The 13,459-nt window shown below is 44.3% G+C and overlaps 1 protein-coding gene across 1 annotated transcript in view; it reads right to left on the reverse strand.

Annotated features, from left to right (window-relative positions):
- The window catches only part of LOC119659915, a 441,895-nt gene that overhangs the window by 113,194 nt on the left and 315,242 nt on the right, over nucleotides 1–13,459 (reverse strand). The gene's annotated exons all lie outside the window — the stretch shown is intronic.

The raw sequence follows: 13,459 nt of genomic DNA on the forward strand, positions 1-13,459 counted from the left end.
GAATGTGGCTCCATTTAAATGTTAAAGCATAAGCGCCGTTGGTTAGGAGTTGTGTGGCGCGGCAGGATTCGCAGCATTCGAAATTTATTTCGAATGTTGCGAGTGCGAGCGAATAGATGGCGCGGATCTATCCACTTTGCGTAGCACGCCACGGGAGTGGAAGATCGCAGAAAAGTGTGCCATGAGTTGTTGTCAAAAACGTAGTAGACACAAAAAATTAATCTAATGCAGTAATTATGTTTTTCGTAAATGTCTTTGATTTGTAATATTAAGTTCGAATATATGAATAAATACTGAAGTCTTTTGAATTAAAAATAGGAAAACGGAAGTTGAGTCCGCCGACTAAGATTAGGTCAAATAACATGTATAACTAATTTAATAATAAATGTTAACTTAAATATTATAATAAATATAAGTAATGTTAAATACTTAAGTTGTGTCAGAAAGAATGGTCTTAGTCTAGATAAGGAGACCGTTTTTGGGTGGCCTCCGATCTCGATCTGGAAAAAATGCTTTCTCCGCTCGAGCACACGATAAGGCGGTTGCAACGGCTTCCTGATGGCATCCGTCCTGACCAGGACTGCGTACATTTATCGAACTCTTTGGGTGCGCTGGCTACCGCAGATGCATGACGGGTGGGTGGTGTCGTCTTGATTCTTTTTAATTTTTCTCTCAGCAGACGTAGCATTTCTGAGTCTGTGAAACTCGATCTTCTCTCAAAAATCGGGTCGCTCGGGAGTCTCAGGTTCTCCCCGCACGTCAGCTCCGCGGGGCTGGCAGCAAACTCTTCCCGACTGGCTGTTCGGAGGCCAGGTATGACGAGAGGCAAAACTATTGTCTAGGACGAATCGTCGCGGGCCATGATGTTGGATTTCAGCGTCCGATGCCAACGTTCTAGCATCCCGTTGGATTGCAGGTGGTATGCAGTTTGAATTCCAGGAGTTTATCTAGCTCCGAGAAAAGGGTGGACTCAAACTGCATTCCCTGATCAGTGATTATCACTGTCAGGACTCCAAAGTGCGGGATCCATTCTCGATAGAAGGCTTCGGCACAAGATTGTGCTGTAATGTCAGCCAGAGGTATTGCTTCAGGCAACCGTGTGAACTTGTCGATGAATTTGAGGCAATACTTGAAGTCATGCAAAGGGTCTATGAGGTCTAGCAAAGGGTCTATGAGGTCGAGATGGATCGTGTGGAACCGCTTGGTCGTTCGAGGGAATGAGCCCACTTCTTTTCCTACATGCCCGGTGACTTTAAACTTTTGGCACGCAATGCACTCCCTGGCCCAGGAGCTGATGTCCTTGTTCATAGCGGACTAGAAGTATTTTCCGGTAACTAACCGATTCGTTGTCCTGATGCCTGAGTGCGTGAACTGCATGGAACACTTCCTTGCGAAAAGTGGTCGGAATGTATGGCCGAGGTCCCTCCTCCAGGTCTTCGCAGAAAATAGTGAGGCTTGAGCCGAAGATAGGTAACTCCCGAAATTTGTATTTGGGGTTGAACTTGGGGCTCTGAAGCACTGCGTCATCTTCTTGTGCCTTGACGGTAGCCGGAAAGTCGACTGAGGCGGATATGTTTACTTCAGAGATACGTAACAAACGTCAGCAACTATGTTGTCCTTGTCGGACACGTGCTGTATGTCAGAAGTGTACTGGCTTGTGAAGCTCAGGTGTCGAAACTGACGAGGGGACGCTTTATAGGGCTTCTGTTTTAAAGCATACGTTAGAGGCTTGTGGTCCGTGAACACTGTGAACGGCCTGACCTCTAGGGAGAAACGGAAGTATTTGATGCTCAAGTATGAGGCGAGCATTTCTCGATCGTAAGTGCTGTAGTTCGGTTGAGCAGAGTTCAGCTGCTTAGAGAAGAAACTCAACGGTTGCCAGGCTTAATTCACCTTTTTGGTGAAGAGCAGCACCTAATGCGATATCAGAGGCATCAACGAATACGGCTAAGGGTGCATCTTGTTGAGGGAATGACAAGAGTGTGGCATCAACCAGCTGCGGTCGGGATTTTTCAAACGCCTGGACAGCCTAGCCTCTTCAGGACACACAATCACTCGTGTGTCCTTGGTTTTCAGGCCAGACAAGTACCGGTTAAAAACATACTGGTGGTGCGCGGCCTTGGGCAGAAATGCCCAAGAACCTCCACAGCTCTTTCACTGTCTTAGGAGCGGGAAGCTTGAAATTGCTTCCGCCCTGTCTGGGTCGGGTTAGATTCCGTCAGGGGTAATGGAATGGCCGAGGAATCTCACCTGATTCTGGAGAAACTTGCCTTTGTCCAAGTTTAGGATTAGTCCGGCCTCAAGGAGACATTGGAAAATGCACTCGAGATGGGCCAAATGTTCAGACTCTGAGGAAGATGTGACCGGAACATCATTCAGGAGTACCAAACAGAAATCAAGGTTTCGCAGGACCGAGTGGATAAACCTTTGAAAGATTTGCGTCGTGTTGTGCAACCCAAAAGTCATCCGGGTGAACTCGAAGAGTCCCAAGGGTGTGCATATTGCCGTCTGTGGTATATCTTCTGAACCTACAGGGATTTGATGATAAGTCTTGGCTAAGTCCAAAGAGGCGGCAGTTTGCGAGATGGGAGGGGGTGGTTGCCGAGCGGAGGATTCTTTTTCTTTTTGTAAAAATTTTAGCGCCGACTCATACGGCGGATGTTAATTATGTTATTTCACTTTATACATATTACACCGAAATGCACATAAAATATCTCACAAAAAAAAATCTAATAAGAAATCGTCCTTTTTGCGACGGAAAATTAATTGCTGTCTATCGTGGATGTTTGTACAGTGTTTGGGAGTCCTATAATAGGGCGCAGGTCGCCCCAAGTCTGTGGTGCTTTGTTTGTGCAGGAGCAACATAGGAGCGTTCAGACCAGAGGAAAGGTCCTTGTAGTGTTGCGTCTCTTACGTTTCCAGTGCACCATTTTGTTGTTACGTGGGCGCGTTCAAACCAAAGGATAGGTCCTTACAGTGTTGTGCTTCCCACGTATTCAGTGCCCCGTTCAGAGTATTGCCATCGCGGAGTGGAAATCACTAATTATTTTTGTTGCGGCGCTCAAATCAAGAGCGCAAAGTTATTATCGTTGCGGCGCTCGAATTAAGGGCGCAAAATTATTGTTGTTGCGGCGCTCAAATTAAGGGCGCAAAGTTATACTATCGCCGCGGAGCTCGGCATTATCGCGATCTTCAAATTTAGCCAGAATGGAGATTCAGGCAATTATTGATGCCCAGCAGGGAAGGGTCACAAAACTTGAAAGTGTGAGGGAGCCCCTAGCCAAACTCCGGCAAGAAAAACGGACGCGAGAGCGTATTGCTGCGGCATGGGAAGAAGTGGAACAGCTTTATTGGGATTTCCTCGCCGGCCACAGCCAACTTCTTCGCCAAAACGCTTCTAAGGACATTACTTATTTCCGAGAAAATAAATTATCGGTAATGATCGGTATTTACAATGCGACTAAGGAGCTGATTAGGCGTGTTCATCGCGATCTCACTCCCGAAAGCTCTCCCGTCGATGTAGAAATCACAGGTGGAAGGGCAACATCAAGTCCGCGTCCCGGACCTTCAGCCGAGCTTAATGAAGCTCAAGGGGAGTCGGAGGACGCGACAAAACAACCGGAAAACTTGTTCACAAGAGAATGGTTCCCCACGGTTCGCGATGAATTGAACATGCCTTTTAGTGACATACGGTTGCCGACAAGAGGCTTCGGGCTAAGAAGCTCCGAGACCGAAGGCATTCCTTATTGGAATCGCGGTCATAGACCTCGTCCTTGTCCACCAGTCCCTGATATTCCTTCGTTTGATGGGGACCTTCGTCACTTTGAGTCTTTCCGCAGTATTTTTCAATCAGTCTAGGAAGGATCTGATAAAGGCTAATGATGCTGCAGAGCAAATTAAAAGGTGATGCGGGGAGAGTCGTAGAGCACTTAGGAGTGTATGGGGAAAATTACGAAAAGGCCTGGGAACTTCTGGATCGACGCTACAGCAATCCTCGAGCGCTGGTAGAAAAGGAGATCCAGGCCCTCATAGATCTTCCCCAGGTAGTATTACAAGACCTCAGTACCATTAGAAGGGCACTTGACACAATGCGCTCAGTGGTTCAAAACCTGAGGAAGGGTGGGTTCAATTGTGATCAAGGTGTACCTTTCTTACCTTTTATCCTTACCCGTAAAATGGACGTCTCCACCCGACGGGAATTTGACTCATTGCTTAAGCAGCCAAAACTTCCCGTAACAATTGATGATATTGATCTATTTTTGGAAAATAGATACACAGTTAAGTCTCCCAGTTGGGAGGGGTTGGGCGGACTCGCGAAGGTTCGAGCAGAAGAACATCCCGTTTCTAAGAAGGCAGAGACCTTCGGTGGTCGGAAAAAACCGCATAAGGAAATTTACCTTGCCGCAAAAGCACAAGGGGGAAAAATAAAGCGTTTTCCATGCTACATTTGTATGGAAGATCATCTGGTGTTAAAATGTCCACGGTTAATAAACAGCAAGAATAGAGGGGATCTGCTCCGGCATTATGGTATATGTGTCTTCTGCGCCTCCCACAAGTACAAAAAAGGTTACGGAATGTCAAAGGCGTAAGTTTTTGAAATGCGAGTTTTGTGATGGGCAGCATGAAACAGTATTGTATCCCATGTCATACATGCAAGGGAGTATTTCTCATCACGCGGAAAACTCTACAAAACTTGCCCATTTCGAAACTATCTTACCTACAGCTGTAATAAAGATAAGGGCAAAGGATGGAAGTATAATTTCAGTTGGGTGCTTGGTGGACCAAGGTAGTCAGAGCAGCTATATCACTGAGGAGTTAGTTCAAAGGCTGCGACTAACTAAGAAGAGAACCAATGTGGAAGTATACGGAGTGGGAGGAGTATCCGGAGGAAGAGTGTTTTCAATTGTCGGGTTGACTCTTAGTTTAGAGGATGGTTCAAACGTGAAAACGAAGGCGCTGGTAGTCAGGCGAGTTACCAAAGGGGGTCTTCCTCGTCCACCTAGGGAAATTAGTTCATTGTTCCCAGGGAGGAGGTTGGCAGATCCGGTTACAGATCACGCTTCGCATGTTCCGGTTCTTCTAGGTTCCAATGTCCTTCCTCAATTATTTTTGGAAGGAGTGGAAGTTGTGGAAGGATTTTTAGCGCAAAATACTCGATTTGGATGGGTAGTATCTGGTTCTGCAGCATTGCCTGCTTCTAAAGTTACGGCCTCATATGTTTCCTTGGAGGAACTTGAGCAAAACCTAAGGTCTTTTTGGGACATGCCCATTGACAAAAATGAGAGGGTTGAATTGGATGAAGAGCAATGTGAACATCTATTCCAATCACAGCACTATCGAACTAAAGACGGTCGGTATGTTGTACCAGCCCCGTGGCGTCAGGAGGATATTCAGTTGGGAAACTCGTTTAGCAAGGCAGTTCAGTATTTTCTCGGCCAGGAGAAACGTTGGTTAAAGAACGCAGAACTCAAAACGAAATCGGACGAGTTCATGTCAGAATATCGGGACTTGGGCCATATGGAAGAGGTCCCTACTGAACTCAGAGGTGATACTAGTGGAGACGTTTATTACATACTGTTACGAAAAACCACTTTGGAAAATTATGTGTAACGTCAATGTGAATCGTAGTTATGACAATTAGCCAAGACACCAAAATTGTATAACAGTAGGGCGAATATTTAGTTAAGATAATTGTTAACAGATGACTCTAATGCTGGTAGAAAGATCCTGTCGCAAAGTAGTTTTCTAGTAAAGTGTTTACATGCCTTTCTGGAATGTTCCGCGTAGTATAAAAGGGCCGGAAATCCGCCCACAGAGTCAGTCAAGTTTCAGAAGTAGATCTAAACGCGTCGGTTATAAATACGCCCCGAATTTTACTAATTAAAGAAAGTGTTCTATAATTAATTGTGCAGTACGTTTGAATAATTTAGTGTTTAATAAACGCTTGTACTAAAGTTATAAAACGGGTTTTTGGTTTAGCGCTACGCAATCCAGCGGTACGAGCCTACGCAAAGCAAGTAACGAACTAGTGACGAGTACGAATAGCAAATTCGTAACAATACCATACCTGAGTGCGATTCGCAAGGATGCCACCACACCAACATACAGGTTTCAGCACTCGTGATGGTCTTCCGGTTTGTCCAGAATGTCCTGGAGGTACTAGCGTTCCTCACCAGCTTCAGACGTCTGCAGGAAGAGTTTCTGGTTTGCGGCCGTGATTTGTCAGGAAACTCCAACTTTCTCTGCGCGCCTCCATTCGCTTCACTTTTTGTTATTCTAATTATTATATTTTTCTTATATAATTTATTTTGATTGTTTACATTTAGCCAATTTCGTTAACTTCCCTTTCTAGAGATCAATTCAATCTCCAAAAACTTTCTCTTTAAAATCAATTCAATTTCTATTAACTTTTTATGATGTGTGAGCTCCATGTTCGCTCGCGGCTATCGAAAGACTGGACGAGTCCCGTTTCTTCTCCAATCGATTCGGTTTCCGGGCATAGCCACGCGGACTAGCAAGTTCAGTGGCCACCCGCTGTGGAGAGCGCTAGTGGTGGCATCTGTTGTGCGGTAGCTGCACTTTCGCACAGGAACTTAAAATTCAGGCTGTCGCGCCGCACATTCACATTCTTGGTAGTTTTGATTCGAAAGGACTAACGAAAGACAAGTGAAGACAACAAGTTTTACAGGCATGCGACCAAATTCTGCTGAAACAATAGCTGCTCCTCAATTCTAGCTTGGAAACTCTGACTTTTATGTGATCTTGCCCTATATTCGGAAAGAAATATCACCTGGGATCAGCGAGGGGGATCTCTAACTATGCTTTTTCAACAATAATTTATAACGCGGTAGGACAATATCAAACCAATCGGCTGTTAATCAGTTGAATTTTTCCCATGGTATAGTATTAAAAGATGTCGACCCCCTGAGGTCAGATGGTAATCTATCAAGGGAAGATGTCCTAGAGGCTGTTGAAAGGCAGAGGTTATCTCCTCGTGTTACTACTCTTGGTAATGAATACTTTGTCATTGTTTCTGATGGACCCAAGCCATTGCTGGGCAAATATGAGGTGACTATGAGGCCTGTTTACTGAATGATCTTTAAATTTGGTTTTGAGAAGAGAAAATAAGTCAGTCTATGGCCACGGACTGTTTGGTATCACGAACATAAACATCTTTCTTTGGGACGAAGCTCAGGTATAGTTCTGGAGAACTTCTTTGTGGAACTCACTCAACCGCTTGGAATGTTTTCCGACAGTAAAGCAATTTATCAGCGCTAAGTACACAAAATCGGGTTGACTGATATGTGTGCCAGGACTTTCGACTATCTAAACGACAGATTACCTCGCCAAAGTCAGAATGCACAATGGTCGGATCAGAACCAGCTTCTGGCACTGTCGGTTAAAAGCTGTCTGGCGTCCTGGCCTACGCCATCGCTCATCGGCAGGGTCTGCCTCGTCTTCTTTTTTCTACCATAGATATTGCCCTTATAGACTTTCCGGGCGGGATCATCCTCATCCATACGGATTAAGTGACCCGCCCACCGTAACCTATTGAGCCGGATGTTATCCACAATCGGACGCTCATGGTATCGCTCACAGATTTCGTCATTGTGTAGGCTGTGGAATCGTCCATCCTCATGTAGGGGGCCAAAAATTCTTCGGAGGATTCTTCTCTCGAACGTGGCCAAGAGTTCGCAATTTTTCTTGCTAAGAACCCAAGTCGCCGAGGAATACATGAGGACTGGCAAGATCATAGTCTTGTACAGTAAGAGCTTCGACCCTATGATGAGACGTTTCGAGTGGAACAGTTTTTGTAAGCTGAAATTGGCTCTGTTGGCTGACAACAACCGTGCGCGGATTTCATCACCGTAGCTGTTATCGGTTGTGATTTTCGACCCTAGATAGGAGAAATTGTCAACGGTCTCAAAGTTGTATTCTCCTATCCTTATTCTTCTTCGTGCTTGACCAGTGCGGTTTGATGCTGTTGGTTGATTCGTCTTCGGTGCTATCGTTGCCACCATATATTTTGTCTTGCCTTCATTAATGTGTACCCCAAGATCTCGCGCCGCCTGCTCGATCTGGACGAAGGCACTTTGTACGTCTCGGGTGGTTCTTCCCATTTACCTCAGCATCACGGATCACTTTCTCGAAGGCCAGGTTAAAGAGGACGCATGATAGGGCATCCCCTTGTCGTAGACCGTTGTTGATGTCGAATGGTCTTGAGAGTGATCCTGCTGCTTTTATCATATCTGGCCTCGCACATTGGTCAGGGTCAGCCTAGTCAGTCGTATTAATTTCGTCGGGATACCGAATTCTCTCATGGCCGTGTACAGTTTTACCCTGGCTATGCTATCATAGGCGGCTTTAAAGTCGATGAACAGATGGTGCAACTGTTGTCCATATTCCAACAGTTTTTCCATCGCTTGCCGTACAGAGAAAATCTGATCTGTTGCTGATTTGCCTGGAGCGAAGCCTCCTTGATATGGGGCACTGATGTTCTGGGCGTATGGGGCTATCCAGCCTAGCAAGATAGCGGAGAATATCTTATAGATGGTACTCAGCGACGTGATACCTCTATAATTGCTGCACTGAGTGGTATCGCCCTTTTTATGTATGAGACAGATAATGCCTCGTTGCCAATCGTCAGGCATTGATTTACTGTCCCGTACCTTGAGCACAAGTTGATGAACCACTTGGTGTAACTGGTCGCCTCCATATTTAACCAATTCGGCTGTAATTCCATCGGCTCCTGGCGACTTTGATTTTTTGCCCATGAATTGCAGGGACTGTTTCTCCTAAGCTTGGTGGTGGCAGTATTTGTCCGTCGTCTTCAGTTGGCGGGACCTCCAACTCGCCGATGTTCTGGTTGTTCAGTAGCTCATCAAAGTACTCAACCCATCGCTCCAATATGCCCATTCTGTCGGAAATCAGATTTCCCTTTTTGTCTCGGCAGGATGAGCATCGAGGTGTACAAGGGTCAATCCTGTTGACTTGTTGGTAAAACTTCCGTGCCTGGTGCGGTTGCTCCCTGTATTTTTCTAGTTCACAGACTTGTTTGTTCTCCCAGGCTTCCTTTTTCCGCCTGTGGAATCGCTTTTCCGCTCGACGGGGTTCGTGATAAGTTTCTGCGCGTGCCCGCGTTCTTTGTGGATCCAACATTACTCGGTATGCGGCATTCTTCCGTTCCGTTGCTAGCTTACACTCATCGTCAAACCAACCGTTCCGACTCCTTTTGCGGTTGGGGCCAAGTATATTTGTGGCCGTATCAATGATAACGTTCTTCAGGTGGTTGTGAAGATCATTTGTTGATGCTTCATCTCCAGGTCCTCTGTTGACTGCGGTTATTGCAGCATTCATTTCCCTCTTATACGTGTCGCGGAGGGATATGTTATGGATGGCTTCAGTGTTAACTGTCACCTGATTGTCAGAGGGGATTCTGGGTAGTGTTGTTATTCGAGCTCGGAACACCATACCAACGAGATAGTGATCCGAGTCTATATTGGCCCCCCTATATTTTCTGACATTCATCAAGGCTGAGAGGTGGCGGCGTTCGATCAAGACGTGGTCAATTTGGTTGAAAGTGGTCCTGCCTGGAGAAGCCCATGTATGTTTGTGGACCGCTTTCCGTGCAAACCAGGTACTTCCAACAACCATTTCGTGTGACACTGTTAATTGAATAATCCGCAGTCCGTTATCATTTGTATTTTGGTGTAAGCTATGGTAGCCAACATATCGTCTGAATACGGGCTCCTTCCCTACTTGGCTGTTAAAATCCCCAAGTATGATTTTGATATCATATCTGGGACAGGCTTCGAGGGTTCGTTCTACTGCCCCGTAGAAGGTATCCTTCTCCGACTCTGCAGTCTCCTCTGTAGTGGCGTGAACGTTGATGAGGCTTATATCTCTAAACTTGCCTCGCAAGTGCAGAGTGCATAGCCGTTCGCTTATGTTTTCAAAGCCGATAACAGCAGGTTTCATTTTTTGGCTGACTAAGAAACCTACTCCGAGCACATGGTTTACTGGATGGCCACTATAATATATGGTGAAGGGGCTATTCTCCAGGAAACCGGTCCGTGTCCAAGGCATCTCCTTTAACGCTATTATATCAGCCCTATATTGGGACAGGGTATCGGCTAGCTGCTCATCAGCTTCGTCTCTGTACAGGGAGCGCACGTTCCATGAGAAAATGCACAAATCGTTATTCCGTTGTTGTTGCCGAGTTCTTCGTTGTATAATCCGTCCAGTCCGAGGCTCCTGTTGTGGCTTCGTAACAAGTTGTTTTCCGTATAGGGTTGTCAGCACTACCCAACCCCCAACCTGGAGGACCAGTTGGTACAATTTTTCCTGTTTTTAGGCGCAGGAGCCTCGGCTTCTCCTTCCTTCATCTTCTCCTTTACAGTTTTTCGTTAAGAAAGAGCTCCCAGCGGTCACCACGTGGAGATGGAGATAGGGTTTGGTAGTAGAGCTGTTGGTGTTGGTTCAGCAGGCATTTCCCAGGTTTTATGCTCCATCGTGGGTCCCAAACTACGTTCACGACATTCTTCCGATTGAACCTTGTACTTTAAAGTCATTTGAGTCATTTAAGTCATTTGAAATTGGAGCGTGCAAAAAGTGCAAGTACTCAAACGAGTTATCTTTCCAATTAAAAACTTCTAAAAGGGTGCATTCCCAGGAAAGAAGACTTTTCGTCTTAACGCTCCTTTCCACAACTCACTTCAAATTAAACCAGACACGATTCTTCCCTAATAAATTCCAAACCCCAACGACTGAGTTGTAAATTTTATGTTTTTCTAAGTCTTCAATTACTGGAAAACACTTCCCTAGGTAATATTAAATCAAAACTTTTCAAAGAGCATTTCACACTTGCAAACTTTCCACCCACCGTCCATGTCGCTATTCTGTAAAATTCCACACAACAATTCCATCAGAATACATAATCGGAAAACTTTGTTTTCCCAACGAACTGGCTACTTGCGACAAAAACCTACTGACAAAGTAATCAAACAAGTGAACAGCTCCCTATATTTATTCGCCCCTTTTTCGGCCCCACTTCGCCCACCTTACAAAAAGTTCCAATCACATTTAAGTGTTAGGAGCGAAAACAACTTCTGGAATCTCCGCAAACAACGAGAAAAGAAAAAGTTACAATACATTTTCCAAATTTCACCATTTCGGTAAATAAGGACTCGCCATTCCGTCTGGAAGTTTTGCGGGCTAGGGTTCGATTGATTTCGAAAATGTCCAGATAGGGGCGGCGTGAATTTGTGAAGAATGTTAGCTATTATTAGCCAACATGGGAACTTTTGGATTCTGGTATAATTTAAAGAATTTTCGGGGGAACATAGCTGTCCTATTAATTGGGGAGTCTTGTATTTATAGAGAAAAGTTCTGAAAAAGTGGGTCAGCCGCTTGGACGCTTCTTTCTGCTGCATATCTTCACAACTCTGCAAACCGTTTTCAGAAAAAAAAAATTGAAATTTTCATTAAAAATAGTTAAAAATGGACTTTTTGATCTCCAAATAAAATAAGGTGAATAGCTTGACTTACTCTGCATATATATAATACGAGCTCTATACAGATGGATCCTGTGAGAATCCGAACATTATCACATAAAAAGTAAACTAATACTTTCATACCTGCAGTGCCGAAATTCTCGTTTCCGATTTGTTTCTCATATTTAATCATTACAATGCTATGTACATTCCCATGTGAGTGCACAATTGAATGCATTTTTCCTTAGTTGGCCAACTCAGGCAACATAGAAATATTCAAGGCCCTAATGTTATGAAATTATCCCATGTGCCTTACACTTTTGACATGTGCAGAGTTTGTGTAAAACCAAAGCGCCCAGAAAGCATAGCAAAATCGGTGTATCCCCAGTTTGCCCGTCCGTATGTCTGCCTACCTTTTCAAGTTTTTGTTGAAAAAAAACTATTGACACGAAATTTTGAAGAAAAATTGAAACTACCAACCCCCACGCATGCGTCAAATTGCATTCCTGCACGTTGAACCTATGTACCTAAAAGACGAAAGCAATATTTTTAAGGTTTTGTGTAAAACAAAACCTTATTAAAATCGATTCAATGTCTGTCTGTCTGTCTGCCACACGCACTTTTCTCCAAAACGGCTAAACCGATCCGAACGAAATTTGGTGGACAGATGGGAGCTATGAAATCTCATGGCATACAGCGAGTGGCATAAATTTAGGTCGAGTTTAAAGGGGGACTCCCCATACATGCAAAGGGGGGATTCAAAAATTTTTTTCATCGGATATAGTTGTGTAGGGTATCAAATGGAAGGTCCCGATTTGTACTTTCTGAAACTGACATTAGTTTTGGCATAAATTGCAAAGTGTGTGAGTAAGGAGTGAAAATGTACGCACTTGAAGTGAGACAGGATTCATTTTCGGAAACTACCCGACCTAAAAATCCGAAAAAAATCAAGGTGGTGCGCCTAGAACTCTAGGCCTCAAAATATGTCCCATTCCGATATCTACTCAAATAAACTTACTAATAGTATATTATCAACTTTTAGAAATTGACTAAAAAACTCCCCTTAAGCTCATCCTAGGTGTACCAAATTGCACCGGCATAGAAGACAGTCTCGTGCATACACATGCCAAGTTCCATGAAAATCCAACTATCAGTGCCAAAGTTATAGAAGTTCAAACTTATCAATTTCGTGCTAATTACCCGTAAAACAAAACCTTATTAAAATCGGTTTACTGTCTGTCTGTCTGTCCGTCTGTCTGTCTGTCTGTCCGTCACACGCATTTTTCTCGGAGACGGTTATAGCGGTTTACACCGAATTTGGTAGAAAGGTGGGAACTATGAACGCTCACGCATATAATGAGTTACATCCTCTTACAACGAATTTAAGGGGGGGTCCCCATACATGCAAAAGGGGGTGTACATTTTTTTTTCATCAAATATAGTCATGTGGGGTATCAAATTAAAGGTCTCGGTTAGTACTTTTCGAAGCCGGTATCAGTTTTGACTTTTACTGAAAAGGTGGGGTTGAAAGTGGTCATTTTTTTAACGAACCCATTCTCAGGAACTTCCAAACCGAAAAATCTGGAAAAAATCAGGGGGCTGCCACTATATGGTGCCTAGGCTCCGAAATACCCTCCATATCGATACCTGTTCAAATAAAGTTAATAATATAATAGTATATTAAAATGATTTTTAGTAATTGACAGGAGAACCTCCCTTAAGTTTACCCTAGGATCACAAAATTTTGCAGCAATGTAGGCTACAGTATAGATCATGATCCTGCCAAATTTGGTGAAAATCCCACTATTACTAACAAAGTTATACTAGGTCAAATCTGCACTCCTCTGCAAATTCAAGACTATGAATGCCAATATCACTTGCTACATGCTAATGGGACAAATGCACACTCAAATCTCCTTATAAAAGAAATACACAAAACCTTTCATACCTGAAGCGTCTAGCTTCCG

The sequence above is a fragment of the Hermetia illucens genome, chromosome 6, assembly GCF_905115235.1.
Source record: "Hermetia illucens chromosome 6, iHerIll2.2.curated.20191125, whole genome shotgun sequence".
NCBI classification, from domain to species: Eukaryota; Metazoa; Arthropoda; class Insecta; order Diptera; family Stratiomyidae; genus Hermetia; species Hermetia illucens.